This window comes from Halichoerus grypus, chromosome 12, assembly GCF_964656455.1.
Source record: "Halichoerus grypus chromosome 12, mHalGry1.hap1.1, whole genome shotgun sequence".
Lineage (NCBI taxonomy): Eukaryota > Metazoa > Chordata > Mammalia > Carnivora > Phocidae > Halichoerus > Halichoerus grypus.
Window position 1 is genome coordinate 93,695,230 of NC_135723.1, and position 14,096 is coordinate 93,709,325.

The following is a 14,096-nucleotide window of genomic DNA, read 5'->3' on the forward strand; positions in this document are numbered from 1 at the left end:
ACTGCGTGCGCCTCTTCCCTGCAATCTCGGTCCGGAGCTGAAGCTCACCCTCAGGTCTACTCCGCAAGGAGAAGTGGGTTGGTGCACCGCGTGGAGCTGGGTGGAGGGGAGCTGGGCTTGGACAGTGGGAATTGGTTGTATTTATGGGAAGACAGGAAAGTGAGTCCTCCATATGCAAACAATGTCCGTTAGACTTTAGGCGCCACATGCTTATTCTGGCCAGCTCAGGTCCCCTTCTGTGAAGTGCCTGACGCAGGGGTTCTGGGCAGAGATGGGAGCCTGCAGAAAGGTGGCTACTGTCTCTGGCTGCGCGGAGAGACGCCTGAGGGCCAGTGAGCCGGCGGTTGGCAGAGGAGGAGAATTGCGGGATTCGTCCTGGGGCCGACTGTTTGCCCCCGTACCCCTGACGCACAGCCATCATGTGCCAGACACAAGATGAGGCTTTCCAGGCTGACCGAGCCCGGTGCCCCAGAGTCAGATGTACCACACCTGCGGTCCCAGATGGGGGAGCGAGGAGGGCTCTCTAGCGGCCCCTACACCCTGCCTCCTGGTCTCCCTCAGATACAGGCCCACAGGACCTGCCCGTCCTTTGTCCGTGCCCCGTGTCCTCCGTGAAGCAAGGCCTGGGCTCAGCCCTGACCTCTGCACTCTGTTTTAGCCAACGGTGGAGACCTTTTTGTTTTCACCCTCCAATCAAAGTCTCCCACAGACCCTGAAACATAAAAAGATAAAAGCGGAGTGGCTCTGTTTGTAGTGAGCGTTCCCTCTAAGACGCTTTCGGTGATACAGAGACAAGCTCCAGTAAATGCGCTTTTCTAAGGCTCTAGAAAGGTCTCCCAGGAATCGGAGAAAAGCTGAGCAAACAGGCCTCGGGCAGAGCAGGAATCCTCGAGCTCTGGGAGCTGACCCTCTTTCATCCCTGCCGTCTCGAGGTGTTTGCAGCTCCCTGCACGCGCGCCCCTCTCTCCAGGTCCCTAGCAAGGCTCACAGCCAGCCCAGGTGCTAAGCCTCCAGGACCTTTCAGCCCTCCTGACAGCTTCCTTCTGGGTGGCTCAAGTCAGCTTCCAGAGAGACCGAGGAAGAATGTGATTGGCCACCTCTGGCCGGATCACACACCATCGGCCAGGCAGTAAGCGGGCCAGAACTGAGTGACCAGGGCTGGGCCCACAGCTGTGACCAGCGTGGGGTCAGAGGCCCTTCCTGTTCACCTGGGACCCTGGGTGGGAACTCTCTCTGAAGGAGGTGTGGGGGCCTGGAGCCCTGCGCACAACCAGCAGGCCCGGGGCTCTGGGGCCACGGTCTGAAAGCTTTGATTGATTAGAGATCAGAGGCCCCGCCCTACAGGGGGCATGAGCAGGTGCGTGGCTCACCTTTTGCCTCCGTCACGCTCCTCAGTCACTGCACACACCAGGGACCTGAAGAGCTCTTACAAATACTGGTGCTGGGCTCTCACTCCAGAGCAGTCCCAGCAGGAATTCTGGAGGTGATCCCATGTGTAGGCAGGGGTGAGAACCTGTGAAATAGCTGAACTTTAAAGTTCTCTCCAGTGGTAAAATGTTATGCTTCTAGGGGTGAACCGGTTGGCCAAGACCTTTCATGATTTGCTTGTTTTCTTCCCTCCAGTCTCCCACCTCTTACGACTATTTCTCAAAGCCTTCTGCAGCAAGAGATAGGCAAGTGCTATAACAGGGCTTCGGTTACTGCTGCGCGGACCCCTCTGAGCCCTGGTTACTGAGGGGCTCAGCGAAATCTGCTTTCTAGGACATGCACTGTATTTTTTTTTTTTTATGGCAAAATCATAGTTCATGTTAAAATGTTAGCATCAAGAAGAGCTTTGGAGAAGTTGCTGTTCTAAGAGCTGTTTCTTGCTGATTGGGGCACTGTCCTGGTCGGAGCTAACCCATTCCATCCACTCTGGAGCTTTGTTACCTGTGTCCATAGGTAGGGTTATCGCCTCCCGAAAGAGGCTGGGGAGAGCACGGGTGTCCACACACCTCATGGCACCGTCAGGCCAGGCTCCGACGGAGGGGAACAGGGACAGAGCCACGAAGGGCTGATCTCTCGAACAGGGGTCTTTTCGGGAGGCTGAAGCTCCAAAGGGTGGAAGAACACTCTCTTCCTCCTCAGTTTCATATCCTTTCCAGGGAGGCCAGACACAGCCATGGGAGTCCAGATGCCCAGAGCAGCTGCTGACCCCGTGAATTTGGCTCCGTTAGCTGGAGAGGGAGCCGACTCAGGAGCAGAAGGTGTCCTACCCCCCCATCCCCTGCTCAGCAGAGGGAGCACTGAGAGGCCCAGGGGTCCACCCTGAAAGGATGCTTTGACCTATAAAACCCCATGTGTCGGCACTGAACCCTCCCAGAACCTGACCAGTGCTTGCCCTCTAGGAGTGGACCTTCTAGGGTTGGCCTGTTCCAGTGCTCGGAGACTCCGCTATGGTGACAGCCACCTCATGCATAAGGCAAAACAGTCAGTCACTCAGACTGCAGGTATTTATGGCAAAGTGGGACAAAAAAGGCCTCAGAGCTCTAGCTTTCACCCAGCTTGGCATTCCAGGCATCTGACTGAGCACAGACTGGGGCCCAAAGGATTAGACTGAGCTACGGGAACAGCTGGTGGGGACCCACCGCAGCAGGGGGCCAGGGGCTGGCCAGGCAGGGGTGTGGTGAGCAGATGGAAGAAGAAGAGTCTGCAAGCATGAAAAAAAGTAAATTTGGAGTCAGGAGTCCGAGGATGGAATTTCACTTGACATTGGTTGAAACTACCAGGGCCCAGACACAAAAACAAAAACAAACCAGCAGAGTTCTCTTAACAGCCTCTTCTCTGTTCCATGGTGAAGGAGTATGGCCCGCGCCGTGCACCCCTCTGTTCCAGATTTAACTAGTGCCCAGGTTTAACAGAGGAGACCCTGTACCTCGTGAAGTAACTAGCAACAAATGGTTGAATTAACGCTCAGCGCAGAGGAGGCCGTTAATTAAGCAGGGCAGCTTTGTCGGGCCAGGAGGCTGGGGGGTGGTGGGTGGTGGGTGGCAGCCAGTTTCCCCTTTGGTAGGGCCTCCAGGAGCAATGCTAGCCCAGGCTGGCACAGCACCAACTGGGTCCAAGCAGCTGCCAGAGACGAGTGTCTTGATGAATCATCATGGCATTCAGAAGCACAGGAACATGATGACATGGGGGAAAGACAGCACGGTGGGGGAGCATGGGACTGCTATGGGTACTTGTAATTCTCGCGCAGGGGGACCTCGGAGCCCCCTCATGGACACAGAGCCGCAAGCTGTGTGGGAACATCCGGCCCCCGCCCCGCCCACGCGCTCCTGGCGGACACCGGTCATCTCCGCCACCATCCAGGTCTCGGCTGACCCTGGAGCCTCCTGTCTAGACGCCCTGACTGACTCCACTCTGGCACCCAGCAATCAGTCCTTCACAGAGTTAGCATAATTTTCTTAAAAGCCTAAGTCTGATAGGTCACTCCTCTGCTCCCAGTGCTCCAGAGGCTTCTAGTCAAAGTGAAAATAAAATCCACATTCTTTACCCTTTTTCTTTAGAAGCTGTCTTAGCTTCTAAGCTAAGGGCTCGGGCTGCTATAACAAAATACCAGAGATCGGATGGCTTATAAACAACAGCAATGTATTTCTTCCTGTTCTGGAGGCTGCGAAGTCCAAGCTCAGTACTCGGGCACATCCAGCGTCTGGTGGGAGCCGCTTTCTGGTTCGTAGACAGGTGTTCTCCTGCTGTGTCCTCATGTGGGGACGGGACTGGGTGCTCTGTGCGGCCTCTTTTGTGAGGCCGCTGATCCCAGTCACGAGGGCACCACCCTCATGACCTAATCACCTCCCAAGGGCCCCTCCTCCTAATACCATCACCTTGGGGGTTAGAATCTCAACATGTAAGTCCTAGGGATACCCAAACCCTCCGTCCTTAGTGGAAGCCCTGTGTAATCTGGCTCATACTACCCACCCCCCCAACCCCGTTGCTTGCTCTCCCCGACTCTGACGTCACTCCAACCACACCGGCCACCTTTCCCGCCTAGAACACACGTACCTTCCCTCCAAGGCCCTGGAGCTGCCTGATGCCTTTGCTCATAGAGCTCTCCCCGCCGGGGTCTCCTGACGCACTCCTTCCTCAGACTCACTCCCACTTAGAAGTCACCCCGAGAGAGGGCTTCCTGGGCCACCCAAATCCATGAAGCCACCCGGTCACTCTCTACATTTTAATTAATTCAGCCTTCTATGGCTGATACATATATATAGGTTGATTTTTTTTTTTTTTTAACAGCTTAAAGCAAACATTTATTATCTCACAGTTTCCACAGATCAGAATTCCAGGTGCAGTTTAACTGGGATCTCTGCTCAGGGTCTCACGAAACGGCAGTCGAGGTGTCAGCCGGGGCTGGGGTCCCCTCCAAGCCCGGGGTCCTCTTCTGGGGTCATGGTGTGGTCAGTGGGATTCAGTTCCGGGCTGCCGCACTCAGGGAAGCTTGCATGTTCGGGCCGGCAGGAGAGAGTCCCCAACTTCTTCCATCTCTGACCTTCAGATCTCCTTTTAAAAAAAAAAAGATCTATTTTTTAGATTTATAATTTTAGATTTACAGAAAAATGGAGCGGGTAGTACAGAGAGTTCCCGTGTTACCCTCTGCCTCTGCACACAGGTTCCCCTCTCCTCAACATCTTCTGTTAGCAGAGTCTGCAACAATTAATGAATAAATATCGATAGATTATTAACAAATGTCCGCATTTTATTCAGATTCTCTTAGTTGTTACCTGATACCCATATTTTTTTTCTGTTCCATGCTCCCATCCAGGATCGCACGGTACATCCAGTTATCACGTCTCCTTAGGCTCCTAACAGCTGTGGCCACTTCTCAGACTGTCCTTGTTTTTAATGACCTCCGCGGTTTGAGGAGCACTGCTCGTCCATACTGCAGGATGCCCCTCTGCTGGGACTTGCCTGACTTTTTTTCATGATTAGGCTGGGTAGTGGGTTTGGGAGGAAAATCGCATGGGTAAAGTGTCATTTCATCACACCGTGTTAAGGGTACATCCTGTCCGCATGACGGAGGAAGTTGCCCCTGATCACCTGGCTGAAGTAGTGTGTGGGGGCTTCTCTGCTGTAGAGTTAATCTGTTTTCCCTGGTTCCATGCTGTTCTCTGTGGAAGGATGTCACCAGGCACAGCGCACACCTGAGGAGTGGGGGCTTCTCCTTTAGGGTGGAGGATCTACATAAGTTATTTGGAATTCTTCTACAAGGGAGATTTGTCTCTCTCCCCCATTTATTAATTTATTTGATCATTTATTTATGTCAGTGTGGACTTGTGGATACTTATTTTTTATTTTGGGTTATAATCCAGTACCGATTTATTTTTTTGCTTCAGTTCCAGCTTTGGCCATGGGGAGCTCTGTCAGGTGGCCCTGTGCCCTTTTGACATACTTTATCAATGTGGGGTTTTGGTTTTGGTGGTTGTTGTTATTTTTTTGTTTTGTGTTTGTTTTTTGAGCTCTTCCTACTTTCTGGCACCACAAGGGGCTCCAGGCTCCTCTTGTATATTTCCTGCCATTTCTCCAAAGAGCCCCGGTTCCTTATTGGAGAAGGGTGTTAGACACCAAAATCTGGGCACTAGGTGTCTGCAGTGTTGTTAGCATTCTGTGTTTGTTCATTGCCTCTCTCTCTCTCTCCACTTAGATGTAAGTTCCATGAGCCCCAGAACCTTGTCCTCCTTGTTCTCCAAGGTATCCCCCAGGTCGGGAACAGTGTCTGCACTCTCAAATATCTGTTGAATGCGTGCATTGCAAAAGTGAGTTCTGTGTAATAGAAAGTATTTTGTTTTGTCTCGATGGAACAGGTATCAAGAAGGTACCCTGCCTTACCTTCTGTTCCTGGCCTGATCTTCTCCCCTTCCGTGGGATTCCTTATCCTCTTTCTCTCTTTATTTGAACAGTCCTAGGGTCTGTGTACTTCTGGTAGAAAATATCTCACATTCCCTTTGGAAGGAGGGTATACATTATACATGAATTCATGAAGACCTCTATCTTTAATGGGAGCTCGAGAGTGTTAGCAGTGGAAGGGACCTTAGAGACCATCCAGTTTGATGTCCCTGTGTCTCCGGATCAGAGTGGTTGTGTTAGTTGTCCCAGGCCCCCCAGCTAGTGGGTGGCATTCCTGGAGCCAGGGCTGGGCTGTGATAGCAGCCCCTCCTGCTGCCTGGGTGTTCAGCTCTCTGGACCACATGCACGTCTCCCCACACTGGCATGCCTCCAGTCCATGCTGCTGGGCAGTTGCCAGGCCCGGAATCTCCCTCCATTCCCTTTATGCTCCTCCCTTCTCAAAGCACAAAGGGGCATACGGAGGAGATCATGGCCGGAATTGAGGGCACAGGTGGTAATGGGAAAAGGAAATCATTAAAGGTCCTTTTCCTATCACCTGTGACCAGTGTGGCCTTTTCTCCCTTCCCAGTCCGTCCAGGGGAGCGAAGAGAATGTCCTAAAGGAGCTCAAGCTATCAAGTTTGAGTGATTGCAGTGATTTGCAGACCAGTGATGCCAGATGTCTCCCCCTCCGCCAGGCTCACCGAAGAGCAGTTCAGCTGTGCTGTGAATCCCCAGATACACCTCTTCTGATAGCCAGAAACCTTGATAAAGGCCCAGCAATTCTGAGAACGTACAAGCCTAAAATGGAAAGTCTGAGGCCATAGGCATTTTGCCTGGGGGGACTTCTTCCATTAGGCAGTGAAATGATTTTAGGGATGCCCACAAAGTAGAATAAGATCTAGGGTTATCTTCAGTCTCTCCCCACTGCCACCCCTAGTTCCAGCACTCCTTAGAAACATGGCTAGGACTGCATTTCTATCCGTCCCAGAGGCACCATGCCTTCAACTTCATAACTATGGGTCATTACTTCATGACTCCTGGGTAGGAAGAGGGAGCCCATGTAAATTAGATATTCTGAGTTGGAGGAGAGGATAAATCGAGTAACTCTGTGACTTACCACATGCAAAGCTTATAAAACCCTCAATAAGTGGTAGCTCTTACTGTTATATGTAAGCCCTAAGTGAAGTCCATTCTAGTAGGCAGAGAATTATCTATAATCTACCATGACCAAACAAGGGCATAAAACCCATCTACTTACCCTGCTAAACTGCTTTTATAGGTTCATGGGAGATTTCACTAGAACATCACAACTCTCCTCTTGGCTTTTTGTCTTACAACCTTTCTTTCAAAATCCTGAGCAGAGATTCACAAAGTACTTTATACCCTGGAATATATCTGTCTTGCCTTTCAGAAGGTGCTTATTTGAGTATTTATTATATAATTTCATTATATATTATAATGAAAATTACCTTCAAAACAAAGACATTTGGGAGAGGAGACACATTGCCAGGAGGATTAAGGAGCAACATGTACCCTTACCTAATGTGGAACGAGGGGCCAGGGTCAGTCACTCCAGCAACGCAAGAAACGGGAGGGCTTAGTTTTCACCCGAAGAGCTGGAACACGTCGAAAGGAGTTGCACCCTTGCCACCCTTTGGGACCTGCCTCCATTATAGATTTGCATTTAGGGGAGAATAGTAAGCAGTCTTGGTCCTGGAAACTCAAATCTCGTCAGTGAGGGCCGTGTCCGAATGCCTATAACCTGCCCACCAAACACTCAGCAAAGCCACAGTCCTCCATATTCCCCAGAACAGGGGGGTGCTTTGTCATTAAATTCCCAGAAGGAAATGCTAAGACAGAAAGCAGACCCTAGAAAGAGGTGGAAAGGAGGGTAGATGGTGAAGGTATCGAAGAGAGCTCATGGGAAGAACCAGCCCTTGTCTCTTGGATGTCCCTGCCCACACATGCCCACGAGCTGCCCTCCATTCCCTGCCACCTAACTGGAGGTTGAAGTCCTTGTTCAGGAACTAGAATCCTAACTAAAAGGGAGAATTACGGTTTTATCACAAAGAACTAGTCCAGGACCAGAGGAGCCATGTGACTTGAGAAAGTTACTTAACTACCATTCATTCGCTCCTTCAATTTTCTCATCTGCAAGAACTAATAGAAGCGTAGTTGTGAGAATTATAGAGTTAACTCATGTGAAGGGCTTCGGACAATGGTTAGCATTGTTCTCAAGAAAGTTTGAGATATTGTTTTAGCTACTTCTTTGTGAAAACAACTACCTTCAATGACACTCCGTTCTCAGCAGCCCCGTACCATCACCAGCAACACCATGCAAAGACCCTGCCATGGGAGGATAAAGATGAAATTGCTTGAACAGATGTTGTCTCTCTGGCTAATCACCACCCTACTTATTCATTCATTCAATAAATAGTCATTGCTTATCATGCGCCAGACCCTGTTGAAGCACTTGGGCTAGAGCGGGGAATAGGACAAAGTCCTCATGAAGCTTACACTCTTGTTGGAGAGACAGATAAGCAAGTACCATAAGTATATATACGCTACCAGGTGACGGGCACTGTGGAGAAAAAGAAAGCTGGAAGGGAGGTAGAGAGGGATGGGGGCATTGCCGTGGATGAGGGGGCAGTGGGTGGGCAGAGGGCCTCTCGGGTGGTAACAGTTGAACAGAGGCTTGAATGGAAGCCTTCAATGGAAGTCTTCCATTGAATAGAAGTCTTCCTGGGAAGACTTGGCAGGATCAGTCCTTGCAAAAGGAATAGCAGGGACAAGAGACTTGGGACGGGAATGAGCCTGTTGGGTCTGAGGACAGTTGTGAGAGGAACAGAATAAGTTGGAGATAATTTCCCAAAAGAGAAGAGATATAGGGCCTTGGAGCCCATGATATGGGTTTGATTGATTGAGGGGGCATCATCTCTCATCCTGGCCTGACTTCTATCTATTTCACAGATTGCCCTTGGTTTATTGCCTGGCTGAGCACTTGATATGATGTGGCATTTATCAGTGATCCAGCTTCCTTCTGGGGTGCTGAGAGCTGGAGCTTCTTCTACTTCCCATGGCAGTTCCTGTGAGTGGGGCATGGTACCTGTGCCCCAGGGTGGCCAGGTCAGGTAGGGGGACTGTCATGTGCCCCTGAAAATGTTGCATTGCTGCACACCTAGGAGCATCCCTCCCTTCCAACAAGGACCAACTACATAATTTGCGGGGCCTGATGCAAGATGAGAACCTGGGACCACTTCTTTAGACTTTCAAGATGGTGACAGCAGAGCATGAAAGCAGGCATGCCCATGAGACCAGATCTGCCTCTATCCCTGTCCCACACTCACACTCCCTGACCCCAGGGCATGGCAACCGTTCACTGCAGGGGCTCCAGAGTGTTCTGAGAAATCAGGTCTTTCCTCTTTCTGCTCCCATTTCCTCTTTTCCCTAACTTAGGCCAAGTCTGCTGTGCTTAAAATCACCCCTTGTCCCTGATGACCAAATAATCACATAGACATGCGTTCCCCTTTCCTTAGATCAAAAGCTGGCTCCCCCAACGTTGCCCAAAGGCCTGCGAATAAGACGAAGCTGAGTTTGTTGCTTACTGCCATCAGGGAGAACAGCACCTTGCAAAACTGGCAGGGTCCCAGAGCAGGAAGGTAAGGTCAGGATTGATGGAGAATTAGAAGTTTGCTTTAAGGCCTTTATTTCAATGCAGCCGTTTGATTGAGATTGGTTGAGAATACTGATCATGTCTAGGATTGATGGAAACAGCAGGATTGGGAAAATCTTTGAGCACACACTGTCGATGTTTTCAGTGGAAGCTGATGGATCTTTTGTGAAGTTCCTGTAATGAACAATCAAAACCAGTTATGTGGGCAGGACGGACCTGGAAGTGTAAAGGAGACAAGGGAATAGCAAAGTTAGGTTACTCTAGACGCTAAGGCATGGTTTTGGTTCAGTGTCTAGGCTGAGGGTGGGGTGGGTGATTTGGAGTCTCACTCAGGATGAGTGATTTCTCCACAGCCTGGTGCCTGACTGGCCTGCTTCTGCCAACACAGACATATCTGAATTATCCAGTGAATATAGACCAGAGTCAGGCCAGGACCCTGACACCGTAAGGTGTCCTTTTATCATGGTAACAAGACCCTGTCTTTCTTGGGATAGACGTAACATTGCTGCACTGAATTGGGGTCCTTGCTTGCAGACAGTGGATTATTGGCAAGAGTGGGATGGGGGAAGGGCAGGCAGGAGATGAGAGAGAGGGCAGGGTAGCTGGAAGACCATCTCCATTACTGGGGGGTGGGGAAGGGTTGTTGAGAAAGAACAGATTTCTCCAGCAGCCTTTTCAGTGGAAACAGAAAGACCCAGAATGTGGTGGTGACTTCATAGTGCTTGATTGCCATGGAAACTTAGGTAATTTCTAAAGCAGCTTCAAAAGCTTCCATTCCTGTGGCTCTTCTTGGATGTTCTTACAGAGGTTTGCAAGCTTCAGAGAAAGGGAACTTGTCAGGCAAGCCTCTGGCTCTTGAAATGAGTCATAAAGCAAAGAAAAATGCTTGTTCCTGAAATAAATGGAGAGACCCCTACTAGAGGGCATAAAAGTGGCTCCTGGGGAAACAAAATGGAGGAGCAGCTACAAATGAGGAGGAATTTCCTCTCTCCTGCCCTGGGGGTTAAGGACAGGTGAGAAGCAGCATCAGAAATAGCCAAACCTGAGGAAGGGAGGCGGGGAGCTCTGCCCCCGAAGCATCTTGTCACCCCCACTACTTGGATGGCTGAGTTGCATTATGTGGACACAGGAGTTAGGGCCCCTACTCCCTCTGGGCACCCGAAAGCTGGCTTGAACTGACCTGGATCCTTGAGCTGGGGGGCAGGGCCGGGCAGCCCCCACAGCGAACAAGCAGGCACACCTCTGAGCCCAGGGCAGCACGCCTGCACCTCACTGCCATGATGCTGATGATGCCTCCTGTGGTTGGGGGTGGGGAGGAGCTTGGCCATCCTGGACTGTTCAGCTCTCCGCTGAATGGGGGGCTGGTGATGGCCTTGAAGGCCTAGGGGTACCAGTGGGAGAATGATTCTGGGAAGGCCCTAAAGCATTACTCTGGAGAAGGTTTACAAAGATGGACCCAGAGAGATAAAGGAATTCTGCTCTGGTGGACATACTTTTCATCCTAACAGACCTTGGGCTTTGGGGACAGGTGAGTAATGGTGTGCATTTTTATCCCCCAGTATAAAATAATCGGAGAACGAGGGCCTGTGTGAAGCTCTTCTACGTCCCTGACATTCTGGAAGTCTCCTGATTTCAAATATACTTTCCTGTTATCAGATCGTGGTTCATACCACGAGTCTTATTTGGGCTTTGGAAGAAGCACTCTCCCTATCTATAGAAGCCATTGGAAGATCAAGGATATCCCAGATGTGGCCGTGAAGAGGCCCGCCCATCCCCACCTTAGTGAACCATTAGAAGCCACTCAATGCACATCATTCATTAAATAAGCAACCAGCTGTTAAGTACCCACTCAATACTAGGTACTGCAGAAGATAAAACCCAGTGCCTTGGAGTTGCTCACAGTCTTAGAGAAGAATCAGACACCTAGACCCATCCGCGTGAGAAAAGAGCAGTTTTCCTTTTAATGACTGACACCTTTAAAATGCAAAATAGTGAAAACAAAAGAATTCTGGGTCTGAATTTTCAGCAGGAAAGAGGACAAGGACAGCTTCAATCCACCCATCCAGGGAGGAGGTGCTGGCCACGCAAAAAGGGCAGAAGGGGGATCAGTTATGATTTGGGGGACCCTGGCAGTTCACAGAGCTTCAAAGGAGGGGCACGGGAGGCCTCTGTGGACTTTCAAAGCCCCAGAGGAGGCGGGTGGGAGAGGCAGAGCGGGAGAGAGGAGCCCATGTTTCAGAGCATCTGTGCTCCCTCAGTGGTAGATGTTGTTCAGACATTAATGCTTTCATCTTCCCATCAGCCCTAATATTGTAGAACACAGACTAGGCCCAGGGAGCCACAAAGCAAGCCTGAAATTAAGTCATCAGTTAATACCCACTCTTTCTTCTCTGTTCCCGGGACATGTGGAAGAAAAGGAAAGGCTCTTGGGCGAGCCCACCTGGGATAGAGAAGCAGCCTGAGGAATTAACCAGCCAGGCAGACAGGTTTACTCGCAAGCCTACCAGAACGGTCCTGCCCACGGGTAAGGGGCAGGCAGGTGTTCGTTTGGGGGCAGGGCAGAGGGGTAGAGAGGCCAAGAAGGGAGTCACTTCTAGTACCGGAGTGTCAACAATAGCAGTAAATCCAGATGTGATGAAGGTCAACCACAGTTTCACCACCTGTGAGATGGTAGCTGCCTTCTAGGGTTGTGCTAAGAAATCACTAAGAAGTGGACCGTGCTGAGCATCGTCCGGCATGTAATGAGCACTTCCTACGTGTTTATTCATGTGCTCAGTTTATCACTGGCTCTTACCTTCTTTGTGGTTCCTAGCGCTTGCTTCGAGAGTTTAAGGTCACATGGTTCCCAGACCCAGGATTCCGACTCAAGTCTATTCGACTCTCAAGGCCAGGTTCGTACTTACCAGTCAGTGCTCTCTCTCAAATAAAAATTAAGTGGTCGACATATTTATGACCCTCAAGCCATTCATGACCTGATCGGGTGAGGGACGACCCCACACAGACCTCACATCATGGTGGATGAAGACCATTGTTCTTGGGGTGGCAGAGAAGATGAGGCTGATTCTGTTGAAGGGAGGTTTCCCGGAGAAATAAGGAAATGAGAGTCTTTGGCCAAGAGCCTTATCTTTTCGTATGCTCTAGACAGAAGACAAAGCTTGGGACTATTACTTCTATAGCTCCACCACCAACCCCCTCATCTCTTGAAGTCTGGTTTCTGTTCCCACCATGTCTCAGAAGCTCCTTTCTTGGAGACCTGCTTCCTCCTGGCTGTTCCGCCTGTCACCTGTCCTCGAACCTCCTCTTTCTGACCTCACATGGATTTACCTGTCTCTGTTTCTCAGACTCTCATCTCTTGTCTTCCATGACAACACGCTCGTGATTTTTCCTTTCTTCTGTGCCTTTTCTGTTTTCTTTGCTCTTTGCTTTATCTGTAAATGTGGCCTTCACTGCTCTTTTTTCTTTTTCCCTACAAATATGTCTCCTTGTCACCAGTATCTACTCTCACAGTGACAATGACCGCTGCGTGGATGAGTCTGGAACTGGTCTTGAATGGCCCATTCTGAGCTCCAGCCCCATGTTTTTAACTGTTCTCTGGACGTCTCCACCCTTCTGGAACCTCAAACATGCCTTGAACTAGACTCGTGCTTTCTCTCTATATGGTGCGCGTGTGCTTAATGTTTATGGCGTGCGTGCCAAGCGCCTGCTTACTGTGGGTGCCTGACAAATGTCAGCTTCTGTCCTTTCCCTTCTCCCAATGAAATGAGCTGCTTTTCTTGCCTTCCTCAGCACAGGAGTCTGCCAGTCACCTCTGAGTCATTGTTCACTTTTCCAGTGTCACCCCTACCTTAGCATCAACTGTCAGCACCTGCCAATATCTCCTTTGTGGCTCTCTCACTCATGTCCATTCCCTGAGCGCTACTGGGGCGCTTAGTACGATGCTAGTGTTGGCCAGTCATTTAGCCCTGGGTGGACATCTGTGTCCCCACACCCTGAGCCTCCATTTTCTTATCTGTAAAACCGAGGGGGTGCCGCCTACGCTGTGTGGTTTTTGTGTGGATGAAATGAAACAATATGTAGGAAGAGCATCTAGCAGAGGATACGTATCGCATAAATGTTCATCTCCTGACTTTCCCTCAATTCAAACTTTACACAATGTCTTTCTACAAATACACCTCCTGCCATGTCATTTCTCTGATGAAAACGTTCTGGGGTTCCATGTTGCTTATCGAGTAAAGGCCAGCGTCGCCAGCCTGGAGTTTAACGTCGGCCACAATCTTGCCCCAGACTCACCTTCAGCCACACGTCCTGCACTCCCTCCACACCACCTGCCGTTGCCTGCCTCCGTGCCACCCTGCTCGGCCCGATGAAGTCCTCTGCTTCCTCAAGGCTCAGTGCGCACTCAGCATCTTCTAGAAACCTTTTGAATCAGCTTAACTAAAACCAGACTCTGCCTCTGAACTCAGGCATCACTTTGTACCATCTTGATGGCACTTACTTCATTGTGAATATCTCTGGGAGCAGAGATTGAGATAATTTCCTATGTCCCCTCTGGATCAAAG

At 50.4% G+C, this 14,096-nt stretch overlaps 1 protein-coding gene across 1 annotated transcript in view; it reads left to right on the forward strand.

Moving 5' to 3' along the window:
- Window positions 1-14,096, forward strand: part of TMEM178B (transmembrane protein 178B) — a 336,121-nt gene that overhangs the window by 297,584 nt on the left and 24,441 nt on the right. The window lies entirely within an intron of this gene.